Source organism: Panthera onca, chromosome C1 (genome assembly GCF_046562875.1).
Source record: "Panthera onca isolate mPanOnc1 chromosome C1, mPanOnc1 haplotype 2, whole genome shotgun sequence".
Classification (NCBI taxonomy): domain Eukaryota; kingdom Metazoa; phylum Chordata; class Mammalia; order Carnivora; family Felidae; genus Panthera; species Panthera onca.
In genome coordinates this window covers 162,152,495-162,176,129 of record NC_138346.1, presented here as the reverse complement: position 1 = coordinate 162,176,129, position 23,635 = coordinate 162,152,495, and the positions used below count along the sequence as shown (strand labels likewise).

The 23,635-nt window shown below is 34.9% G+C and overlaps 1 protein-coding gene and 1 long non-coding RNA gene across 4 annotated transcripts in view; both read right to left on the bottom strand.

Annotated features, from left to right (window-relative positions):
- The window catches only part of NEGR1 (neuronal growth regulator 1), an 855,325-nt gene that overhangs the window by 392,786 nt on the left and 438,904 nt on the right, over window positions 1-23,635 (bottom strand). The gene's annotated exons all lie outside the window — the stretch shown is intronic.
- On the bottom strand, window positions 1,746-11,108 carry LOC132673885 (uncharacterized). The gene is made up of 3 exons (XR_009608254.2): window positions 10,427-11,108; window positions 6,591-6,668; window positions 1,746-1,959 (listed from the first exon to the last, which is right to left on the bottom strand). It is a non-coding gene; the product is annotated as an uncharacterized LOC132673885 (long non-coding RNA).

Here is a 23,635-nt window from a genome sequence, read left to right as displayed (position 1 = left end):
GTTTCTTCTAAAGCTTATTTATTTATTTTGAGAGAGAGAGCGTGGAGCCTGATGTGGGGCTCAAACTCACAAACCATGAGATCATGACCTGAGCTGAAAGCAAGAGTTGGATGCTTAACCAACTGATCCACCCAGGAGTCCCTGAGTTTTATTTCTGACTCATTTATTTATTATTTCAATTATTCAAATAACATTATTGAATATATATTGAGTGCCAGACATTGCTCTAAGATCAAGAGTAGAAAAACTATTTCTGTAAAGGGCTTGATAGTAAATATTTTTGGCTTTGAGGGCCATAAACTGTCTGTTGCAACCATTTCATTCATCTGTTTATAGCACTAAAACAGCCACAGACAATGTGTAAACTAATGAGAGTAGCTGTGTTCAAGAAAACACAAAGGGGGATAAGAAATGTTTATATGGGAAGGTTTGAAATATCATTCAGTTAGGATAGTTTTCTACTTTATTCCATATTGATATATCCCTCTTGAGTCACTAAGTTTAGCTCTTAGTTGTTTTAGTTCAGTCATTCACTTAGCAAATATTCACTTAGTACTTACTGTGTGCAGAATACCACATGCTATGGGAAAACATAATTCTATAAGCCAAATTTTCTGCCTTTAAGAAGATCACACCATGGTTGCAGGAAAAATCTGTGTACTGTTAGCATCATCTGGATCTAGGAGTTCTGAAGACATTTAACCTATTAGAAAGCATTTCCAAATGTGTGTGTGTCTGTGTGTATATACACATATTTGATAGGTGTGTGTACACACACACAACTACACAAACACACACCTTCATATATATATATATATATATATATATATATATATATACACACACACATATATATATATACATATACACACACACATATATATGTGCATATATATATACATATATATATATATATATATATATATATATATATATATAAAGCAGAAGCTAAGTATTCTGTCATTTAAAACAGTTTAGCTCAGCAAGTTGTTGCTGTGATAGACACTGGGAATCGTGTGTTCTAGAAGCTTAAACATTCAAATCACCAGGTTCTCAGGTACCAGCACTGTACTAGACACTGCCAAAGGATCAAAGGGCTCATAAGATATGGTTTCTACCCCTAAAAGGCTTTTAGGAGGAAAACACTCACCAATAAAAGATTGAGTTCATGTAAACTCCTTTATCTTGGGTCTGTGAATGTTAGTTACTATAGTCCTCATCTTTAGATACCTGGCATATTGCTAAACTTCTATTCTGGTCTGGAGGTAAGTATGTAGAGAAGGGAGAAATTAAGCACTTTGAGAAAATTTCACTGAGAACCTATATGAATCAAACACTTCTGGGCACACAGGGTTACAATAAAGTGTGTTTTCTGTCATCGCGTAGCTCATTATTGAGTGTGAGACATAATCCTGTGAGTAGACAATGACAGCACATCGTGATAGGTACTGCAACAGGGTATTAATGGGTACTATGGAAACAGGGAATGTGAGGACACACTGACATGGTTAGGAGAGAAGCTGGGAGAAATGGAACTTGTGTTGGTCTCCGAGGACATTGTGAGAGAGGGTTTACCAAGGAAATTTTGGGTTGGGAGAAAAACATAAGAAAAACTATGGGGCAGGGGTAAGCATGCTGTTTATAAATGTGGTGTCCATGAGGCATGCTGGGACAAATCCGAGCCCTGGTTTGAAGGGAGTAAGACATGTCCGTTAGAATGTGTATTTATTTATTTATTTATTTATTTATTTTTTGTTTTTAACGTTTCTTTATTTTTTAGACAGAGAGAGACAGAGCATGGATGGGGGAGGGTCAGAGAGAGGGAGACACAGATTCCGAAACAGGCTTCAGGTTTTGAGCCAGCAGCACAGAGTCCGACGCGGGGCTCGAACTCACGGACCTCAAGATCATGACCTGAGCCGAAGTCGGCCGCTTAACCGACTGAGCCACCTAGGCGCCCTAGAATGTGTTTTTAAAAAAAAGGTAAGAGGGAATAAATCTAGGTTATTAAACAGCAAGCAACAGAGGGAAAGGAGGACTTTAGGAACATTGGACTGTTGTAAATGCCCACGATGAATGAGAGATAGTAGAGACTAGAATGAGAAAATCAACCGAGCACCCTTGCAATAATGACAAGTCTAGATTAGTGTGGTGGTAATAGGAAAGGAGAGGAGGGCAGGCACTGAAAGACAGTTCAAAGGAGGGAATGACAGGATGCAATGACAGACTGAATACTAGGTTTGAATGAGAGGGATGATGAGTAAAAGATAGTCTGGAAGAATGGTGATACCAGGGACAGAGTCAACATAGCACTGGGAACTGACAACCAGGCGATCAAAGTGACATACCACTTGTGCCATATATCTGAAAGCTCTTCATCAGAGATACAAAGCTGAAAGGAAAGTTGTCCCTGGATTTTTCTTGCTTGGGAGTATATGGGAAAATGATGAACCTTACAAAAAGAAGTCCTCTAAGGCACTAGCTGATGTGACCTCATGTGTCAAACCAAATTAAAGGCCCACAGAGTGAGGGTCAGCTCTGATGTCTATACAATTTGGAACTGCAAATAGACATCACATTCTCCTTGTGAAGTTTCATTCAGGTCACCTATAAACCATAATAAAACATCAAATAACAATACTTGTGGTAGGTTTTCAATAAAGATTTGTTGAACTGGACTGAGGATAAGGGGGTTAACAAGTCAGTGGGGATTAGGTCTAACTCTTTAACACTGCACACCATGTGAGCAAGGTAGAAAAAAGAACTGCTTTAATAAATTACAAAGCCAACGCCCAGTTAGGCAAAATGGGATGGCCTCTTTTAAAACTCAGGTGCTAAATGCATTCCAATAACTACACAGAGAATTTCAATCAAGGAAGCCCATCATATCTGGAAATTTGTCTCCTTCTGTACTTAAATAGTTAGCTTTGACTGAGTGGTCTTGACTATAAACAACATGTTAAGAATATACAGTGTTATTAAGTAAGTGGGTATCTATATATCTGAAAACCAAAGTGGAAAGAACCAGTTATTCCTTGGGCTCTCAGGTCACACTGCTACATAGAGATAAAAGCATCATAAAAACAGAGGCAGAGACAAGATACAGAGGGAATATATTTTTTTCTATTTCAGCCAATAAGGAGAAATTATGTGTTTTCTTCAAAATAGGCTACTATCTTTGAGATCATCAGAAAATAGAATTTTTATTGTTTACTATGTATTTATTCACAGTAATATAAATTTAATTCAAATACAGTGGAACTATTTTTTGTAACCTGAGGAAAGTATTCCTTGCACCTGTCAGTGAAAAGGTATTAGAACTTTTCTTTGTAATAGGAAAATAAAATAGATCTTGTAAAATTCTGAGTAACACCTTATTGTTTTCTAAAGGCAAATACCATTAACTCCTCTCAATGGTTCCTTCTCAGGAGTTAGAAAGAGAAAATTATACACTGTGAGAGAAAAGAAAATTTATTTCTCCATGGTTGGTCAACCCTAGAATTCTCCACAGAGAGAATCTTTCTAGAAGAAACCAGTGTTTTTATGAGCTGGAGGCAATGGAGAAGAAAGCAAAGCTGCATACAAAACCAATGGCAAACGGCATCGTGAGTTGGTGGCTCTAGCATGCCAGTACTCGACGTGATTACTTATTGTGTCTCCGGCAATATATAAAGCTAGATCGATCTTTTAGTGTTTGGCTCGGGCTTATGGCTGTGCTAGACCTGGTGTTATACAGCAGTTGCACCAGATTTATCCTGTGTTCTCTGCAGAGTGCACTGAAGAAATTTGGTTCCAATTTCCATTCTTAATATGCTTAATTATTTTGACAAATTGTTTCAGAACTTTATGTGTATTTCCCTTTAGATCCATAGCACTCTCACTGCAGTATAAGTATAGCATTTAAACTAGGCCATTTCCAATTAGTCTGCTTCTTTATGAATAACTTGCCTTGTTCTCCTTAAATTATTCAGCTTAGAGTTGTTTCTGAAATCATAGATTCTTTTTAAATTAATTGCATAATAGTGCCAGGCACAGGGCCTAGCATATGGCAGGCAGTTAATAAATGTTTATTGAATAAATAAATGAGTTTTGCTTCATCTTGGATTTTGGCCTATCTTTTTATAATGTTAACCACATAAACTGGCTTGTGTTGGAATGTGAAGCGAATTCCATGGATACTGGAATTTACTTCATAAAACTTGTCTTGATTCATGAGTTAAAAACTAGGATTAGACATAAAGAAAGATTTGGATTAGCAGCGAAGAGAAATTTGTATCCAGATCTTCATTAACTGGCAATTACTTAACTTGTTTCTTTCTGAGCAAGACAAGACGTAGGCACAAGGTCAACTTGAGAGTAAACATTGGCTGCCACCATTACTATGTTCTATTACCATAACAGAGCTTTGTTATCTTTGGCATGTTAAAAATACCTACAAAACAGTGTTGTTTTAAAAGTTTAGAAGACAACATATATGTAACACTTCTCTACTGTTGCTTAAAACAACATTTAAACTTAGCTGCTTTAATTTGTTTTTGCTCACAAGTTTATGGAACATCTGGGAAGCTCTGCTGATTTGGGCCAGGCTTGGCTGGTTTCAGCGAGACTTTCTCCTGGTTTTTGCCTGGTAGTTGGCTAACTGCCAGTTAGGGTGATGAGGGGAACAGAGCCATGCATTTCCATCAATCTTTTCTTGTGGTATGGCAAAGGTTCAAGACAGAGAACAAATCAATGTCGTTAGTCCTCCTGAAACCCAAAACTCAGAACTGTCAGAATGTTGCCTCTGCCATATTCTATTGGTCCAAACAAGTCACAAGGGCTGCCAAGATCGAAGGATTGGAAAATAGATTCTCTTAATGGGAAGAAGAGCAAAGTCACATTGCAAAGGGGCAAGGACAGAGGGAATGACCTATGGCCATTTTTGCAATCTACCACAATATTAAAAAAAATTGTGTATTGTGAGTAAATGTGTATATATAAATATTTAATAAATAGCATTTGTTATTATTGACCAACAAACTATGCTTCCTTGTTAGCCTTTTTCTTTCACTCTCACCTTATTCCTTTTATGTGTGAAATTCCATGGTTCTAACAAAAGAGGGTGATTAATTAAGAAAACCACTTTGCTTACCCCCTCTGTCAGTCCCCCAGCCTAACCACTTGAAGAAGTACAGGGTGACCAATACCCACAAGGGATGACTCCTGTAATTTTCATTAATCCTACAGTTTCTGAGTCTTCCAATTCACTGTTGAAGCCAAGGGAGGCATAATGGTGAAACAATAGTCTCTAGAGTTAGGCTACTTTGGTTTGAATCGTGACTGCAGATTTATAATGATGTGACTTTGTGTTAGTTTATGTCTTTTTCTTCTTATCTCTAAAACGGAGTTATTGAGTTATTGAGAAGTTTAAATGAGATTCTATCTATCTATCTATCTATCTATCTATCTATGATGTACCAGTATATAGTGAGACTGATATGTGTGTGTTTTATGTTTAATTAATTAACTTATTTCAGTGCAGTATAAAGTCATGAGTCTGACCTCTTGGATAATTAGCAGACAACAAAGGAAAGAATGCTGGGCAGCTGATTAGGCTCACCTATTTTCTCACTGACCCTCACCTCCTATTCTCTATGTACCACATGTTATTAACCTTTAAGTGAAACCCAAATAGACAAAATCTGTGCATGTTAAATCTACATATGCTATTTTGAAGGAAAATTCGGCCTGCAATGAAAGTTTATTTTTATTCATCCTGTTCTATGTTATATTATTAGGATTTATTGTTCATGAAATTTTATTTTCTGTTTTTTATAAAACTTTTTACTTTATGAAGTCATACAAAAGGATTAACTCTATACAATTATATACCAGTTATATATATCTACATAGATAACAAAGGGACTAGGAGAAATTAATCTTCCTCAAAAGCAGTGAAATACAACATTAACAAAAATTATTTTAAGTCACTACTCTTTTCACAGGAACAGTTTGGTAAAATAATGCAAGATGATGAAACATTACTTCTTCTGGTGTATATCAAGACTACCTAAGAAAAAACTAGGATAGCAGAAATCCAGTTTAAAAAACAAAAGAGAAGAAAATTCCTACTTGAAAAAGTTTATTAAGCCTATATTTTTGCCTATATTTCTGTCAATATTTTAAAATACATTAATATGCAATGTTTAGTACAGTACCCCTTGCTGTATTTAAAGAAGAAACAAAATCTAACCAAGGCCTGATTTCTTCTCTGCCATACATTAGTATGACTTACACCACAAGTCTGAGCAAAGGAATATGGCAAAATTGTCCTGATGGTTAAATCCCCTGAAAAGGCAGATGGCCATATTTAGCAACATTTCTAAGAAAGAAAGGGAAGAAGAGAGGAAGGGAGGGAGAGGAAGGAGGAGGTAAGGAGGGAGAAGAAACAGAAACTGAAGTTGTACCTTATTGTATTCAGCAAAACTTGAATTCTGCCAAATTTATCCATGTATTAGTATGTTCAATAAAGAGTTGACTGATCCATTGTCCTCTATGGTCAGGCACCCTCTTCCTCTAGTTTTCCATCCTTCAACAATACCACTACTAACCTAATAACAAGCCACTCTGTGGTTAGCAGTTCCACACGGCCTCTGTGACACAGCATTGGAATTGCTTATGAGGAGTATCTGATAAAAATAGTAGAAATAACACCAACTATTATTTATAGAGGAACTTTTACATATGTCTGACACTATTCTAGGCATGTTACTTACATCATCCTTATTCCTAACAATAGCTTAGCAAAGTAGATGCTATTCTGATTTTACATATAGGAGAGTTATAGCCAGCCAATAAAACTATTATTCAAATACAAGTTTTTCTCATTCCAGATCTTATGCTCTTATTATAAAAATACTTGAACACTGATATTTCTCTTCAGCTTTTTCTCCTTTTTTAATTTTTTAAGTTTTTGCTTATTTATTTTGAAAGAGAGAGAGAGAGAGAGAGCGAGCACACAAGCCAGGGAGGAGCAAAGGGAAGGACAAACAAAATCCCAAGCAGTCTCCAGGCCATCAGCACAGAGCCCGATGCAGGGCTTGAACCAATGAATTGTGAGATCATGATCTGAGCAGAGATCAAGAGATGGAGCCTTAGCCGACTATGCCACCCAGGAGGCCCTAGCCTTTTCTTTTTAACTTGAAACACACCATTCTTTATCTTTCACAGAACATTTCCTCATATTTGTTGTCCTCTTTTTTAAACTCTCCACAAACTATCTTTTAATAATGGATCCCTGATTGAACCCAGCACTCTACTTACCCTATATTTAAAAGGGGTAGATAACTTTATGTTTCCTACATGAAATATTCTTTTAATATTCCTGAATACACAACTGCAATTCCCCCACATTGGCACAGTCTTAATTAACATCCATTTAAAACAGTCAAGCAAAGTCTATGAAATAGATATTGAGTTATTGTTAATCATTCACAATTGGGCACTCATCTAATTAGAGAAATACTAAAGTATAGAGTCCAGTTTCCTCAATTCTTTTCTGGATAAATCAATAGAAAGTACATTTTAAAGGTAAAATGAGTTTGATTCCCCTTAATGTTCTAAATATATTAATCAAAACAGACTATTAAATAAGACTGACAGGATTTATTTTTCTAAAAGTTTTATAATCCCTGAACCATATCCCATTTGTTCACATTATTTGAAGTGTATTTATGAAAAATATTATCTCATTTTTCCAGTTGCTATGGTCTCATATTTTAAATCCAAAATAGTATATATTTAAAATATATATTTTGAAAAAATTAGCTGGTTAATCAAGTTAAGAAGTGAATCATAAGTATATAATTTTGAGAAATATACTCACTTTACAAGAAAATTAACTGGGAGAGTACAAATAACACAGAAGTCAGACACCAAGAGGAAAAAAAATTATAATGTTCTATCACACAGGTAAAATGCATCATAAATTATTTTAAAAATTGAACCATATAAGTAAACACATGATTTTGCATACTTTGGAAGCTATTACCCTTTTAAGAATTAGTTATAATTGAATGAACCTTTTATACAAAAGAAATGCGCGTGTGTGTGTGTATACATGTATATATACATGTATATGTATATATATATATATATATATATATATATATATATATATTCATACATATACATATGTAATCATTAGGGGAAAATCATTATTCTTGCCAAGTGAAAAGCTCTTCATTTTGATGAAGGTAAAATAATTGATGTTAAGATATTGAGAATCCCATTGGGAACTACTTATGTCATAATAAAAGGTTGTATCTAGCTTACTTAGGACCTAAATGGGAAATATAAAGGCATATTTTAAATCTTTGACAGTGAGTGTGAAGTGTTTTGTTTCATTCGGAGTAGTCTTGAACTCTACTCTGTTAAACGTCTTCATAACTGATCTGAGGTTGGTTGTTAATGACATTAATTTAATTCTCAGATGAGAGAGGATATCAAGCAATGAAACATCATATAACAATACAAAAAGTCTAAAAAAAATAGCCTGAAATTAATCAAATGAGATTTAATCTTCAATTGCAAAGGCCAGTATTTGATTAAAAAATAGATCCAATAAAAGTTGAAGTAAAATTAAAAATTGGCTTCAATAAAGAGGTATTTCCAATAGTTAATATAAAGTTGATTTGATATTCTGTAATGGGCTTTGGGAAAATGCAAAGTTTTAAAAATAGAAATGAGTATGAAATCCTCATAAGTAATCACCACCTAAAAAATTCCAGTGGCTGGCTGACCACAACATAAAAGTTCAAATGTTATGGATGTTTTTGCTTAACAGAACCTTTATGGCCATCAGACATCTATCCAATAGAAGGAGCAAGGGATCCCACAAAAAATCCTTGGAGAAAAAGATTGAAAAAGAAGTGCTGCTGGATGAAAAAACACCAGATTTGCTGACAGTTTTCTACAAACTTTTTAAAAGAACAAAATTTTTCTAAAGGAGTAACAGAAATCAAAATCATGAGAAACAAAATCAAGATACACAAAAAGATACAGCTTAGAAAGTATGCTGTTTCTTCATTAGCAGAACTTCCCCATTTCAGAACTGGGCAAATATTCCAGAGGATTTGATTTTAAACAAGACATTCAATTGCTTCTTCGAAAGAGAAGCTTTACCCGTGTTTCTGTGAAGATTCAAGTTTGTTTTTGGAGAAAATACAATCATAAAGGTTCTTCAGAGCACTTCTTTTGCAATGGTCTTAGTGCCACATTGTTATTCTTTGAAGGAGATGTTCAAGCTCCAGTTACATAATTACAGCTTTACAAAGGAAGTCCTCTATTTTGATGTTCTTAGCGGCAATTTTGTCTTACTACTACAGAATAATGGCAACAGAACATAGCTGCAGGTGATGATGTAAAATAGATACCAAACAAGAATGTAATAGGCTTTTCCATTTTTAGCAAATGTGATTATATGAATTATCTCCTGAGCAGATTTCTCTTTTTCTGTAAATATAATTCCTGGAAAAGCTTGCTTTATGGAAGGACTACAGAAGTGGGTTCAATTTGAGTTTCTCTATCATACCTGATTTAAGTGAATTAGGAAACATTGTACATCAACATCTGTAGGATTATGCACAGTGAGTGAAAATATCGTTTAACTGCTGCAAACATGTTTAGAGTTTTGTTACTATAATTACTCTAAAATGTTCAGAATTACCATGTCATGAGATTATGTTAAAAATCAATGTTTTTTATAGGTTCCAAAGCAATTCTTCATTTGATCTCCAGAATTTAAAAGAATAGCATGAAGATCCCTAATAAGTAGATTCACTATTTTATTGGGGTCTATTCAAGAGAGTGAGTCCCTTTTTAGTGACATTAATGTATTTATGTTATTTCAGTATGAAAAATAACAGCTTTAACTATTCTTTCTTTACTGTTCTAGTGAAAAATAAATTATCCGCTATACTTATTTTAATTTTTACTTTAAAGTAAAACTCACTTAGAGTAAATAGAGTTCACTTTACTACCTAAAGTTTACAATACTCATAGTTATCATAGCCTAAAAAATTCCAGGGGCTGGATGACCACACTGGGACGTTTGGAATGGTATAGATAGGTTTGTGCCACTACAAAACCTTTGTGATGGTTACTTTTATGTGTCAACTTGGCTGAGCCATGGTTCTCATATATTTGGTAAAAATTATTCTGGATGTTTCCATGAAGATATTTTGGGATGAGATTAATGTGGGGTTTGAACTCATGACCCTGAGATAAAAACCTGAGCTGAGATCAAGAGTCGGACACTTAACCAAGTCACCGAGGAACGCCAAGATTAAGATCTAAATTGGTGGACTTTGAATAAAGAGGTTTGTTCTCTATAATACGGATGAGCCCCATCCAATCAGTTGAAGGTCCAAATAGAAGAAAGACTGACCTCCCTTAGCAAAAGGGACCTTTGACAGCAGATGGCCTCCAGACTTGAACTACAACGTAAACTCTTCCCTGGGTCTCCAGTCTGCTGGTCCACCATGCAGAATTGGGAGTTTTCAGCCTTTAGAATCACAAGAGTCAATTCCTTAAGAGACATCTCTAGATAGATAGATAGATAAGCAGATATATCTGCTTATCTGTATATGTTTAATATATATACACACAAACACATATAAATACACATATATCCTATTAGTTCTGTTTCTCTGGAGAACCCTGGCTAATACACCACGTATAGCTATCAGGTGTGCACTCAATGGAAGGAAAAAGGAGTTACACAAGAAATCCTTGGGGAAGAGGAATATATAAAATATAAATGTCTCTTCAGTTTTTGTATACAAATGTAATCTTCAAATATGAATGTAAATTACACCCTTTACTTTCAAAAGAAATGGACTCCCTTTGGGAAAAAGGGTATGAACACTTTCTATCATTCCAGGACTCAAGAACTAGCTCTTTAAAGAGTATGACTAAAAATTAAATTTGGTTTTATAGTTCATTGTACACCATAGTACAAATCCTAAATTTGAAAGACTGAAGTAGAGAAGCACTTATCTGTGTCCAGCAACAATAATTCCCTCATTTACTCTCTTTTACAGACTGTTTGTACGTATCTTTCCCCTAGAGATGGTGCACTGCCATGTGACTCAGTATGATAGGTCACATGTGACCTATCACATATGATAGGTCACATGTGACCCACTGTGAGGTCACAAAGCTAGGTTAGGTAACCCCTCACATCCTCAGTTTCCTCAGTTGTAGAACAGGAATAACAACACTTGTTGCTCAAAATCTCTAATGTGAGGATAATGGATGTAGTGCTTTCCATAGAACATTTCAGGAGTCCATTTCTTGCTTTTAGCCTTCTTAAAGAGCATGAGTATTGTCTTATATACCTTTACACCCACCCCACAGATCACTTGGTTCTGTGCTTTTTACTTGGTCAGTTAGCCAATAACTAAAAATAATATCAACGAATCATTGTGTGTTTATGACATACCAGAATGATTTTTTTTTAATTCTCACAAAATCCTTCAAAGCAGGGACTATTATCCCCATTTTTCGATGAGGAAGCCGAGGCTCCGAGAGTAACAGCTTTGGAGATCACACACAGCTAATTTAACAGTAGTCAGCATTCAACTCGGGTCTAAATCAAAAGGGCTCACTTTGCTTTGCAACTTGCTATCACCGCCTATGAGATGATTGGTAATAGGAATTTGTTAGTTCCAGAAATCACATGGAAAGTTGCCATTGATCACAATATTCTATCCTTTTGTTTCCTTTTTATGCTGCTTGATGGTTTGGCTCTGTCACACTTTGGGAGCTAGAAGTCTGGCTGTTATGGCTTGTTAGACAGCGAAACAGAGTAAAAAGGAAGGTTATGAAAGTGTCTTCCCTGGTGATTCCTTTGAAGGAAAAATACACTATCTATTGAGCTTAATTTTTAGATTCATCATGCTTGGACAAGATACAAACTCCTCATGGATAGCATCTACCTTTCAATGCCTTTCCAGGAGGCTGAAGAAAAATTATGTATGATCTGAAGATTCTTAAAACCCCCCGGGCCTGTGATCTTAACAAAATAAGAAACTATTAAGAAATTTCCCTAAGATTTTTGCAAAGGTTTTTTCATGATAGCTAATAAATACCGCAGTAATACGCACTGGAGAGATGGTCCCATGCACACAGTTAAAACATGTCTTTCAACTTTTCATGGGACACTTTCTTGCAAGCATTTTAGTTACAGTAATATTTGAGATTTCATGTAAAAATTAAACCTTGAAAATATTAGTTTAGTTCTACATTTTAAATATTAGTCCTAGTGCAGAGTGATTGCCTCCATTATTAAACATCTTTAAAACTTGAGAGTAAAACATTGGATTTCTAAGTTGTGCCTAAGAATGTTATCATTAAATTACTGCTGTTATCCTATATCTTAACTCAGGACATCCTGTTATGGAGTCTATAGACTAATTTTTTTAACCAATAGACCTATTATTCTCAAATACAGACTTCTGTTACCAAGTTAAATAGGAAATGACCCTGTTATCAGTTCTGAGATAGAAGATTACAGTACTTTCTCAAATGCATGATAATATATTTTTTTTCTTTTTGACTAAACTTCTTTAGGCAGTATTTCTGCCTTTTTGATTTTGTAAAATTATTTCACATTTTTAAGGAAACATAATCATGGCATTGCCTCAAGTGTCACATCAGGTACATCCAAATGGCAAATGAATGTCATTACAGGACACATTAGGGAACTCACTTTGATTAAAGAGGACATCCATGCCCAAGGACAGCTGCTGTCATCAGTTTCCAGGCTGAAGCAACATCCTGTTTGTTGCATGGAAGGAAGGGCTTGAACTATTGCTTAGAAACATGGGTTCTCTAGTCTAGCATGGAGGGAAATAGATACAGAAATTCTGCATTAAATGAAAGAGCAGACCAATACAAAAAACTTGCAATTTGTTTAAAGAAATTTAAAATAAGACCTTCTCTCATGAAACCATTAGAGAACAGAAATTGGGGGTATTGATTCCTATGCACTGAAATGGAAGCAAAAAGGGTGATTTTAGTAGGTGCATACTAACCAAGACAAACTTACTAGTAAGGCAAAAGTTTGTCAAAGGTCAGTTCTGCAGCTTCTATCTGTTCCTAGTATTAAAAAGGCTTTCTTTCAGGATAAAATAAATTCTGAAACTAAAGTCACATCCTATTGGTACTAGAAGAAGTCAATAATCATCAGGACTAGAGAAACAATAGTAATAATTCTGAAGGCTGAAAGAGAAGAAGGTAGTCTTATTAGTTACAATAGTACTAATTCTGAAGGCTGAAAGAAAAGAAAGTACTCTTATTAGTGAGACCCAAAGCCAACTCTAACACAAATACTTTTAAATACAAATTTTAGTTCAGCATTTGAAAAATTTGAAACTGGCCTATTTTTACACCTCACTGTTTTTCTAATTGAAAAGACAAGCAAGACACATGAGATGCATTATCTATTATGAACAGAATCACTCCATTAATTCAATATTCTAGAGAAAACTTAACATGTCTAATTGACAGGAAATGTAAAGTTTCAAATTTGTGGACGTGACATGCAGCACTTACTGTGCTGGGGATATTTAACCGCTCTCTCCCTACATTTGCTTCAGTTCCTCCAAAAAGCCAGGCTATCATTCTTTTAATTGAACTGGGGAGGGAGGGAAGAGAGGATGTCAGACTGCTCCCATTGATAAGTGTCACATCCAATTGCCACCCTCACCAAAGGGAATGAAACTAGGTTAAGGGGACAGGTTCTGTATTTTTAAAAATTACCTGCCATGTATTTTTTTCCCAAATGTCAGGTGGCGGCCTCTATTAGAGGTATACCATTAATCAAACTAATGAGAACTAGGGATGTAACCATCCCTTAACGAAGACATAACGCCTCAACGGGGAAAGGAGTAGAAAGGAAGAATTTTATGAACTAGGCCTTTCCTCATAAAAACGTGCGGTTTGAGTCACATCTCAGTGTGCAAATCAGGGCCTCCATATCCTTACAACAGTTCAGTGTTCTATAAAGGAGAGAATTGTATTAATGAGTTTTACTTATGGTTAAGCCAAAAAAAAAAAAAAAGAAATAGGAAAGGAAAGGAAAGGAAAGGGAAGGGAAGGAAAGAAAAGAAAGGAAAAGAAATAAAGAAAAATCACACTGGCTTTGCAACAATAAGGCATTTCTTTTTGTTTGTTTGGCTTATTTATTTTGAGAGAGATAGAGAGAGTCAGAGACAGAGGGAGAGGGAGAATCCCAAGCCAAGACCACTGACAGTGTGGAGCCCAACGTGGGGCTCAATCTCATGACCTGTGAGATCACGACCTGAGCTGAAATCACAGAATTGGATTGCCTAACTGACTGAGCCACCCAGGCGACCCAACAGTAAGGCATTTCAAAACCATTCCTAATTATCTAAACATTATTGGTGACCACTCAGGTTTTGAAGCTGCTAAAAGGAGTTTGCTGACATGTTTTCTGAGACAAGAAAAGTGAACGAAGAGTAAAGCTAGTCAATGGCCACTTCCTACCTACTTTGTGCCTCACTCATCTTTGGATGTCATTGCATCCCACAACCCTGAGGAACAATTCTACATGTATTACTTTTTAGTTGCCCACTCTTTTCTTAAACACCACATACATTCAAACATCTCATTCAATATTTTCTTCTTAGACTGTACCATACTCTCAAAAATGAATACTTCTTCCTTCCTTCTTCTTCCCATATTACTACTTTTTTCACTGGTATTGCCAGGCAAAATCCCTCATCCCTCAGTATGGATGATTTGACCCAAGTCTGCTTCAGATCCCAAAACCATAACAGCAAGGTTAAGAACATTTACTACAGTGGGGAATGAGGCCTTGTTACATTTCCTCCGGCATGTTGAGATTGACTATTTGAACTGTTACTGAGAATTTAATTGTAGTACAAAATAAACTTCTTCTACAAGGCCCTATTTAGGAACATTTTCTGCCATAGAAATCAGAATTCTCACTAAGAGAATCTGTTATAATTAGTATCTATATGTTATTTATTTATCTTTTTGGGGGGCAGAATGATGGGGGATTATTTCTAAATGCTTGTGCTTTTTATTGTATAGTGATTTTTTTTACATGTTAATCTGGCAAAGACAGCAGTGAAGTGGGAAAAATTTGGCATCATGTCATGCATTCAGATGCTCTAATTAAACTATAGGGCATTCAGAGAATGTAATCTAGTTTACTATCTCTGAGTGCCACAGTTATCTATAAAGATCCCAACTCTGCTCTTGGGAAATTTCCTCAGTAAAGTACACTTAAAAAATAAGCCAATCCGAGAGCACTCAAAGCTGAGATTTCCCTGAGTGCTAAGGATATAGTTTAAGTCACTTCTGATTCAGAGTTTAGGAGAGGGTAGTGTCTCAGACCATATGACAGGCTACCTGTACTTATCCTGATCATCCCTGGTGATTTCCAAATGAGTGGCTGTTTCCTGTAACCCTTTCAAAGTGCTGAGTTGGGCTGTTTCAGGAGAGAAGGGAGTTTTTCTAACAGATAGTTTTGGCTATCTACATGACAGCAAAGGAACATTTTGGCAGGAAACTACACAACACAGCATGACACCCCGGTTTGAACAAAATGTTTTTATGCGATGTGTTACCAGGGGAATTGGTATGCATGTTGACACTACTGCCCACACATAAGCCCTACTTTATTTCCTTACTAAATGAGTTGTTTTCCTCCTAATATTTTACAATTACATCTTATTTTCTAAATAATTTAGTAAGTGGTTCTGATGGCTTAGACAGAACCAAGATTTTTAAGCAATGCCAGTAGGAGGTATGCTGAGAAATACAGATGAATTTTCTTTTAAACAGTACTTTATTTTTAATTATTATTTTTTTACTACATTTAGATATAGCATACCACTTGTATCAGAAAATGGATAGGGGTGTCTGGGTAGCTCAGTAGGTTAAGTGGCAGACTTCAGCTCAGGTCATGATCTCATGGTTCGTGAGTTAGAGCCCCACATCAGGCTCTGTGCTGACAGCTCAGAGTCTGGAGTCTGCTTTGGATTCTGTGTGCGTCTCTCTCTCTGCCCCTCCCCCACTCATGCTCTGTCTGTCTCTCTCTCTCTCTTTCTCTCTCTCTCTCTCTCTCTCACAAATAAGTCAACATTAAAAAAAAAAAATTTAATGGATAAAACTTCCTAATTCACATATTTCTAATTTTATTCAAACAATTTTATTAAGTTCCAACTATGAGCAAGGGGCTGTGCATGATTTCAACATGTTGGTCGTGTTTAGTAAAAGAGGTTAAATTCTGTATGCACATTTTAACAAAAGTAGACGAGAGAAATACAAGTGAAGTAATATGGTAGTGGAGAAAGATTATTTCTGGCAAAGAGGAATGAGGAAATCATTATAAAAAAAGTGGCATGTAGCTGGATTTAAACATAAGTGTTTTTATTTGTTTATTCTTTTTTTCTATTTATTTAGTGTAGTATAAAGTTGAGTAAGAATGGAGACTCTGGTTTTAAACTGCAGATTCACAGTCTGGCTCTACCTATTAAAAGTTTTGTGATTTTAGACAAGTCATGTAATTCACTTCCCTCACTTGTAAAATGAGGATAAAATTAGTTCCTTTTCACAGGTTTCTTGGGAGGACATGTATCCTTACTATGCATGTATCTGGGAAACAGCAAAGTGTGAAGGGCATAGACTTTTGAATCAGGCAATGTTGTATTTGAATAAAAAACTACCAATTACTAACTTGGAGCTACTGTTAAACATTTCAACTTCTCTGCAACATAACTTTTTCATATTTTAAATGGGCATAATAATCCCTATTGGCATGAACTTGTTTTAGGAGTAAATACCAGACATAGTACCCATAAAACAGGCACAATATAAATATTAGATAATAATAAGAGATGACACTGGAAAAAGACACTGGGGCTACCTCTGCAGAGTTTACAATCCAGACAACATTAACGCATCTAACTCTATAAACCAGAGTTGACAAGCCATTAGCCTACCTTTCATGTCCAATAAGAGGTGTATATAAGAATTATAGATACAGATATAGAATATTTTGTTTGGTCCACACAGTGTCTTAAAAATTACAAATACACACACACACATACCTATATGTATATTTTTTTTGAAAATTTTTTCAAAAAATAACCCCATATTCCAATACAAGAACAATCAACTAGAACTAAGTTCTTATTTGGAGCCGATGCATGCTAGAGTCTATACTACTCCCTATTGCCTTAAATCTACACAACACTTCACTCATTTTGTGCCCTACTCAGTCCTGTTAGGCACTTGATTTTGTGACTTTTATGGACAATAAATGAATATTGATTACATTTTAACTGAGAGTAGTTTGTATAGATATTTTTAAGAGTATTGTATCTCTTCAATTTGCAGATTTGGTTAGAGGAAGAACATGACTGGAGATAAGTAAAGACAAGATTTTCAATAGTATAGACAAGAAGCAAATAGATGTTAAGATACAGAAATGGGCAGAAAAAAAGTTGGTGTGAAAGTTATTCCAAAGATATAATCAAGAGGACTTTGATAACGAATTGGGAAAAAAAGGAGGGGGAAAAAAAGATTAGTGTTACTGAAGGATGCTTGGTGCACTTACTCAAAATGGGATGAATAAGAGTATGACTAGGGATGACAGGGATTTCAATTTAGGGCATACTCCTGGATTTCCATTGTAAATTTAAACTTAAGAAAGTTTAAGGAAATTTCCAATTATCATGACTCCTGGTAAAAATCTATGCTGACCCTCAGAAATTTTCACAGATCTTAATCAATGACAATAACCTATGAACCTTCAGGAAAAGGATGATATGATACCTATTTATGTAATCTCTGAGTTTGGCAAACAGTAGGTCCTCAGTAAACGTTTATTGAATTATAAAAAATATGCATACATTTTATAAATCTTTAGAATGCTGTAATACTTTCACAGATCTACCAATAAGTTTTCTACAATTAGAAGATAATAATTTGCCATTTTAAAATCTATAGCATAACAGATTCTCAGATACAACTGCGTTCCATGTGAAGTGATGACATACAGGAATTTAATGTGACTTTGCTGAATGGTAATTATAAGAATTCCAAGCCATGTTTAGCAGTCCATTAAAAGATACATGTTGGGGTGACAATTTTCATAGAAACAATTGTGTCATTTATAATGGAGGAGAATTCCACCAAATTGTACCTTTGTCATGAGAATGAGCTATGTAGCACACTCAGGATTTAATTTACTCAAAGCAGCTCAAAAGCGGCAGAAATGAGGAGTTCCTACCAGAGAAAATTGAGGGTTAACTGGACATATCTTGATTCTCTTCATTCTTCTGTGCCTCTGAATTTACAGGCTGTCTGATCACAACAGCCAGATCCAAAAAAAAAGATCAAGAGTGAGAGGAAGAAAGGAGACAGGGGAAAAAAGAAAGGTGTTTTCTGTTACCACAAACCAGTACTTCTGTGTAAGAAGTACCATAAGTTGTCTGTACTGTCATTGAGAGAGAATTGCATTTAAGAAGCAGTACCCATTTTGGTTGTTAGCACTGCTATATGTCTGTTTTAATATGAATGTGTTTAGTTCACAGCAAAATGGAGCAGTCATGAAATGTGCAAAATGAATTACTAAACTTGAGATGAGCCTTGTGGTTTTCAGCCCTCATTGCAAAGGACAGAGTGAATTCCAGCTGGTGTTGTTGATTCTGTATTCTGGTCTGGTGAGGATCTAATTTTTACAGGGAATGCTTTCTCTGAAAACTTAATTTAATATCATGTATCTTCACTTTCGCATAGTTTGTTCATTCTCCTTTGCCCTATCCCTTGTCAACTGTAAAGCTCCTATTCACCCATTAAAACCCATCTCAAGCCCTACAATCTCTTTGAAACTTTCATTAATCCTTACCTTCAAAATTTACTGGGTACTTTTCATATACCTCTATTTCTACATTTAGCATGCTGCCTAGAAATTACTTCCCCTATAAGCCCTAGAAATACTTGTTCTGTAAACTCTTACAGTACAGGCCCAAATTATATTAATTTCTATACTCCCAGAATTTAGTAGAGTGCCTAGAATCCAGTAGGTTCTCAGTAAATATATCCTGAATAAATTACTGAATAAATAAAAGTATAGTACTATTAATAAATGAATAAAACTATATTTCCTGTATCCCCAACATCTAACACAGTACCTGAAATTTAGAACATATTTAATAAAAATAGATTAATCTCAATACCATAAATCCATTGGTCAGTCAGGAGGTAATGGGAATCATAATCTAGGGTATCAAAAGAAAATTGTAAAAGTCACTGTCTCTTGGAATCAAGATCCAAGAATTGTGAGATATTACAACAGCACAAGGTCAGCTACACTGTAAGTCATTGAGTTTACGCTTTTCTTGACCTATGAATTTTCTTGCTTGAGCTTAAGCTCTTCTACACTTTTTATCTTTAAATACTCCCCAGTGAATATCAAGTTTAGGGATGTAGAGGTTCTCTAAATCACTTTCATTGCCCAAAGTCCCTTTCAAAAAATGTAACTCAGTTGTGTATTTCCCCATATGCAGTCTGTCAGGTCAAACTGCAACCCGTTTCATTTTCTTTCAACAAACTCAAATCCCTGACCTGCCAAGTTCCTTGTAGGGAAATGTGGCAATTAGAAGGCAAAACAACTTTTATTCTATCGATGTGTATTTGCTGACAAATAATGTTTGTATAATCTCTGGTTTTCCCTGATGGACCTAGAAGAAACTTCATGTTTTTTTTTTTTTTTCCATTAGTGTGGTTATTTGGAACACCCTTAATAATATTTTTTTTTCTTTCAAAATGGAATAAATGAATCTGGAGGCTTCCTCCGTCCTAGGAGAAAAGCAGTTGATTTATGAAGCAGAAATAGCCAACCCAACTCTGGAGGAAGCTGCCATAGGCATTTAACCTCTAGAAGAAAAATAAAAAGTCCCTTATAAGATATGTACATTGGCATTTGAAAGATGATAAAAATTAATTGAAAAGATGTTAAATATTGAGACTTAGACTGTATTAAGAATAGTAAGCTTATTGTTTTAATTATGCTTAATTATCCTTATGGCACAGTAACTACAAGTTTGAATTGTACATTTTTACAGAGTCTTAAAATTAATAATGATGTCTTAAATTTGCATACACTTTTCTTTAAGGAACTCAAAACGTTTTAGAAGACACAGGTAATGTTTATACTATAATGAAGAAAATTATTGCTTTAACAGATAATTAAGGTGACAAGGTGAAATTAATTCTATTAAAAATGGTTGAACTTACAGAAACACCTACTGAGTACTTCATGTTGTAAATTTAATGCCTAAAGATATAACTATGGACCATGATTCCAGTAAGCAAATATCATTGCATTTTAGTCTCCAGCTATATACCATTTACACCCTCTACTTACACCCAAAGATGCCTTTCTACAGTTTTGTGTTTTGGCATGTTGCATTTGCTATACATTCTATAGTACATTTCTTACTCCCCTCCCTCCAAGCCTTCTGTCTGAGAGTAAGGAAGGGACATAAAAATGGCAGATATTTACAAAGTGTCTGTGTTCAAAATACTGAGGTCAGATTAGGAGTGGGTAATAGTGTTTATTTTCAAGGAGTACTTGGTCTAAGGAAAAGATGGTTATCTACCCACTTAAGTGCCCTATCAGGCAATACACACACACACACACACACACACACACACACACACACACACACATATAAAGAGAGAGAGACAGAGAGAGAAATTCATAAAGAGCCATCCATAAAATATTTCAGGGTCACAAGGGCAAAACTTTGCTTAGAGAGGTGACATCAGGGAAAATTTTATGAAAGAGGAAGTTCGTGAGGAAGCACATGATCCCCAACAGAACTGTTGTACCATTTATTTATTTATTTATTTAACCATTTGGTTCAATCATTTTATCTATTAATTCATTTACCAAATATGTGTCCTTTAGGGTGTGCTGTGTATAGTGATTAGCAAAATTTTGCTCCTTGGTCAAAGGAACTAATGGTCCAATATAACTCACATTATGGAAGCACAAAGGATGTACACCTAACGCTCCTTCACTTAGGCAGGAAATGCAAAGAAAAGCGTCAAAGGTTTCAAACCTCTCAAATAAAATATCTTCAACAGTGAGATAAACAGAATTTCAGGGTTGTTATAAATATCATCCATCCAACCATCCATTTATTCTTTTGTCCATTTCAACATTTATTATCTATCAGCATGCTAATTATTTTATAAAAATATTCTAAAAATCTCCAAATCCTAGCTCAAATGTCAACTCTTCTATGAAAATTCACAGTCTAAGGGAAACCTTTAAAGTAATGTGGATCATTTTATTTTTATTAGTGTTGGGGTCACTAGGATCTTCAGGCATATGGTCCACATATCATGAGATTTTTAAGGCAGGATATATGTATATATAATTATAAATATACAATTACAAGTTATAAATTACAAACATATTATTTTATTTTTATTTTATTATTATTTATTTATATTTATTAATATATATAAATTTTATATTTTATAAATTATAAATATAGAGTATACAGATATATAACATGTATGCAATTATAAATACATATTTATAATTATATATGCATATATATGTGTGTGTATATATAATTTGTGTGTGGTCTTTGTTGTGTAATGGGTAATAGAAAAGGCAGGAGCTTTGGAGTCAGAAGAGCTGGATTTCCACTGTCACTCTGTATTGACCTTGGTCAAGTATCTCAGACTTAGTGTCCTCAACTGGAAAATGGAAAGAGCAAATGCGATAGTACAGAAATGACTTGTAAACAGGGAATTATAGCACAAAAGATGGTGATTAGTGATTCTTTCCTTCTAATTTCTAGGTGATTATAAAAGTCCAACATTGCATTTGAATACAATTGGGAATTAACTGATGTCAAAGAGAACATGGATATTGCAAATGTCCTATGTTAGAACTCAAAAGAACTGGGTTGTAATCCTTGTTCCAAAATTCTTTGTCACTTAATTTTCCTGAGTGAATTTTCTTCCCTGAAAAGTATTCTTCTGACCCACAAACATACTTGGTTTTATGAGAGAATGTATATGAAAATGCTTTATGTTATAAAAATCCATAGAGGGGCGCCTGGGTGGCGCAGTCGGTTAAGAGTCCGACTTCAGCCAGGTCACGATCTCGCGGTCCGTGAGTTCGAGCCCCGCGTCAGGCTCTGGGCTGATGGCTCGGAGCCTGGAGCCTGTTTCCGATTCTGTGTCTCCCTCTCTCTCTGCCCCTCCCCCATTCATGCTCTGTCTCTCTCTGTCCCAAAAATAAATAAAAAACATTGAAAAAAAAAATTAAAAAAAAAAAAATCCATAGAAATATATAGTGTTATTATATATTTCTTGGTTATAAGCTATTTCTGTCTAGCATGGTTTCAACAAAATACACAATTTCCTTTTATCTGAAATATTCTATAAATTCTGTGAGTCCCTGTAATGGTAAAGAATTTAATTTGAAGGAATGATTATTTGTTATTTTATTTTATTTTATTTTATTTTTATTTTATTTTTTTAGAACTGAACGATAATTTGTTTACTGCATTCCTTTGGCTAAGGCAGTACTTGGAGAGGAATTTATATACTTCAATAACTATATCCAAAAGAAAAGTCTAAAAACTGATGAGCTAATCACTGACATAAGACATTAGAAAAGAGGGGCACCTGGGAGGCTCAGTTGGTTAAGCATATGACTCTTGGTTTGGTTCTGGTGATGATCTCATGGTTCTTGGGACAAGCCCCACATCAGGCTCTGCACTGAAAGCACAGAGCTGGCTTAGGATTCTCTCTGTCTCTTTGTCTCTGCCCCTGCCCCCCCCCCCCAAATAAATAAACTCTAAAAAAAATTAGAAAAGAACAGATAAATCCAATAAGGTAAAATGGCAGAAAAGAATAAAATAAGAACAAAGAACAGAGAATTAACAATGGCAAAAGTGTGGTTTTTTTTTTTTTGTTTGTTTCCTTCCCTCCTTCCCTCTTTTATTTTTTTTAAAGTTTTTATTTAATCTCCAGTTAGTTAACACAGTGTAATATTAGGTTCAGGTGTACACATAGTGATTCAACACTTCCATACAATACCTGGTGCTCATCATGAGTGCACTCAATCCCCATCACTTATTTAACCCATCCCCACTTCCCCTCTGGTAACCATCAGTTCGTTCTCCATAGCAGAAGTCTGTTTCTTGGTTTGCCTCTCTATCTCTTTTTCCCTTTGCTCATTTGTTTTGTTTCTTAAATTCTACATATGAGAGAAATCATATGGTATTTATCTTCCTCTGACTGACTTATTTGCTTATTGTAATAGTCTCTAGCTCCATCCGTGTCATTGCAAATGGCAAGATTTCAGTCTTTTTTATTGCTGAGTAACATTCCAGTGTGTGTGTGTGTGTGTGTGTGTGTGTGTGTGTGTGTATTTTATACATATATAATATATATAATATATATTATATACATATAATTATATATATATATAATTACATATATATAATTATATATATATATAATATATATTATATATGTATAAATATCACATCTTTATTCATTC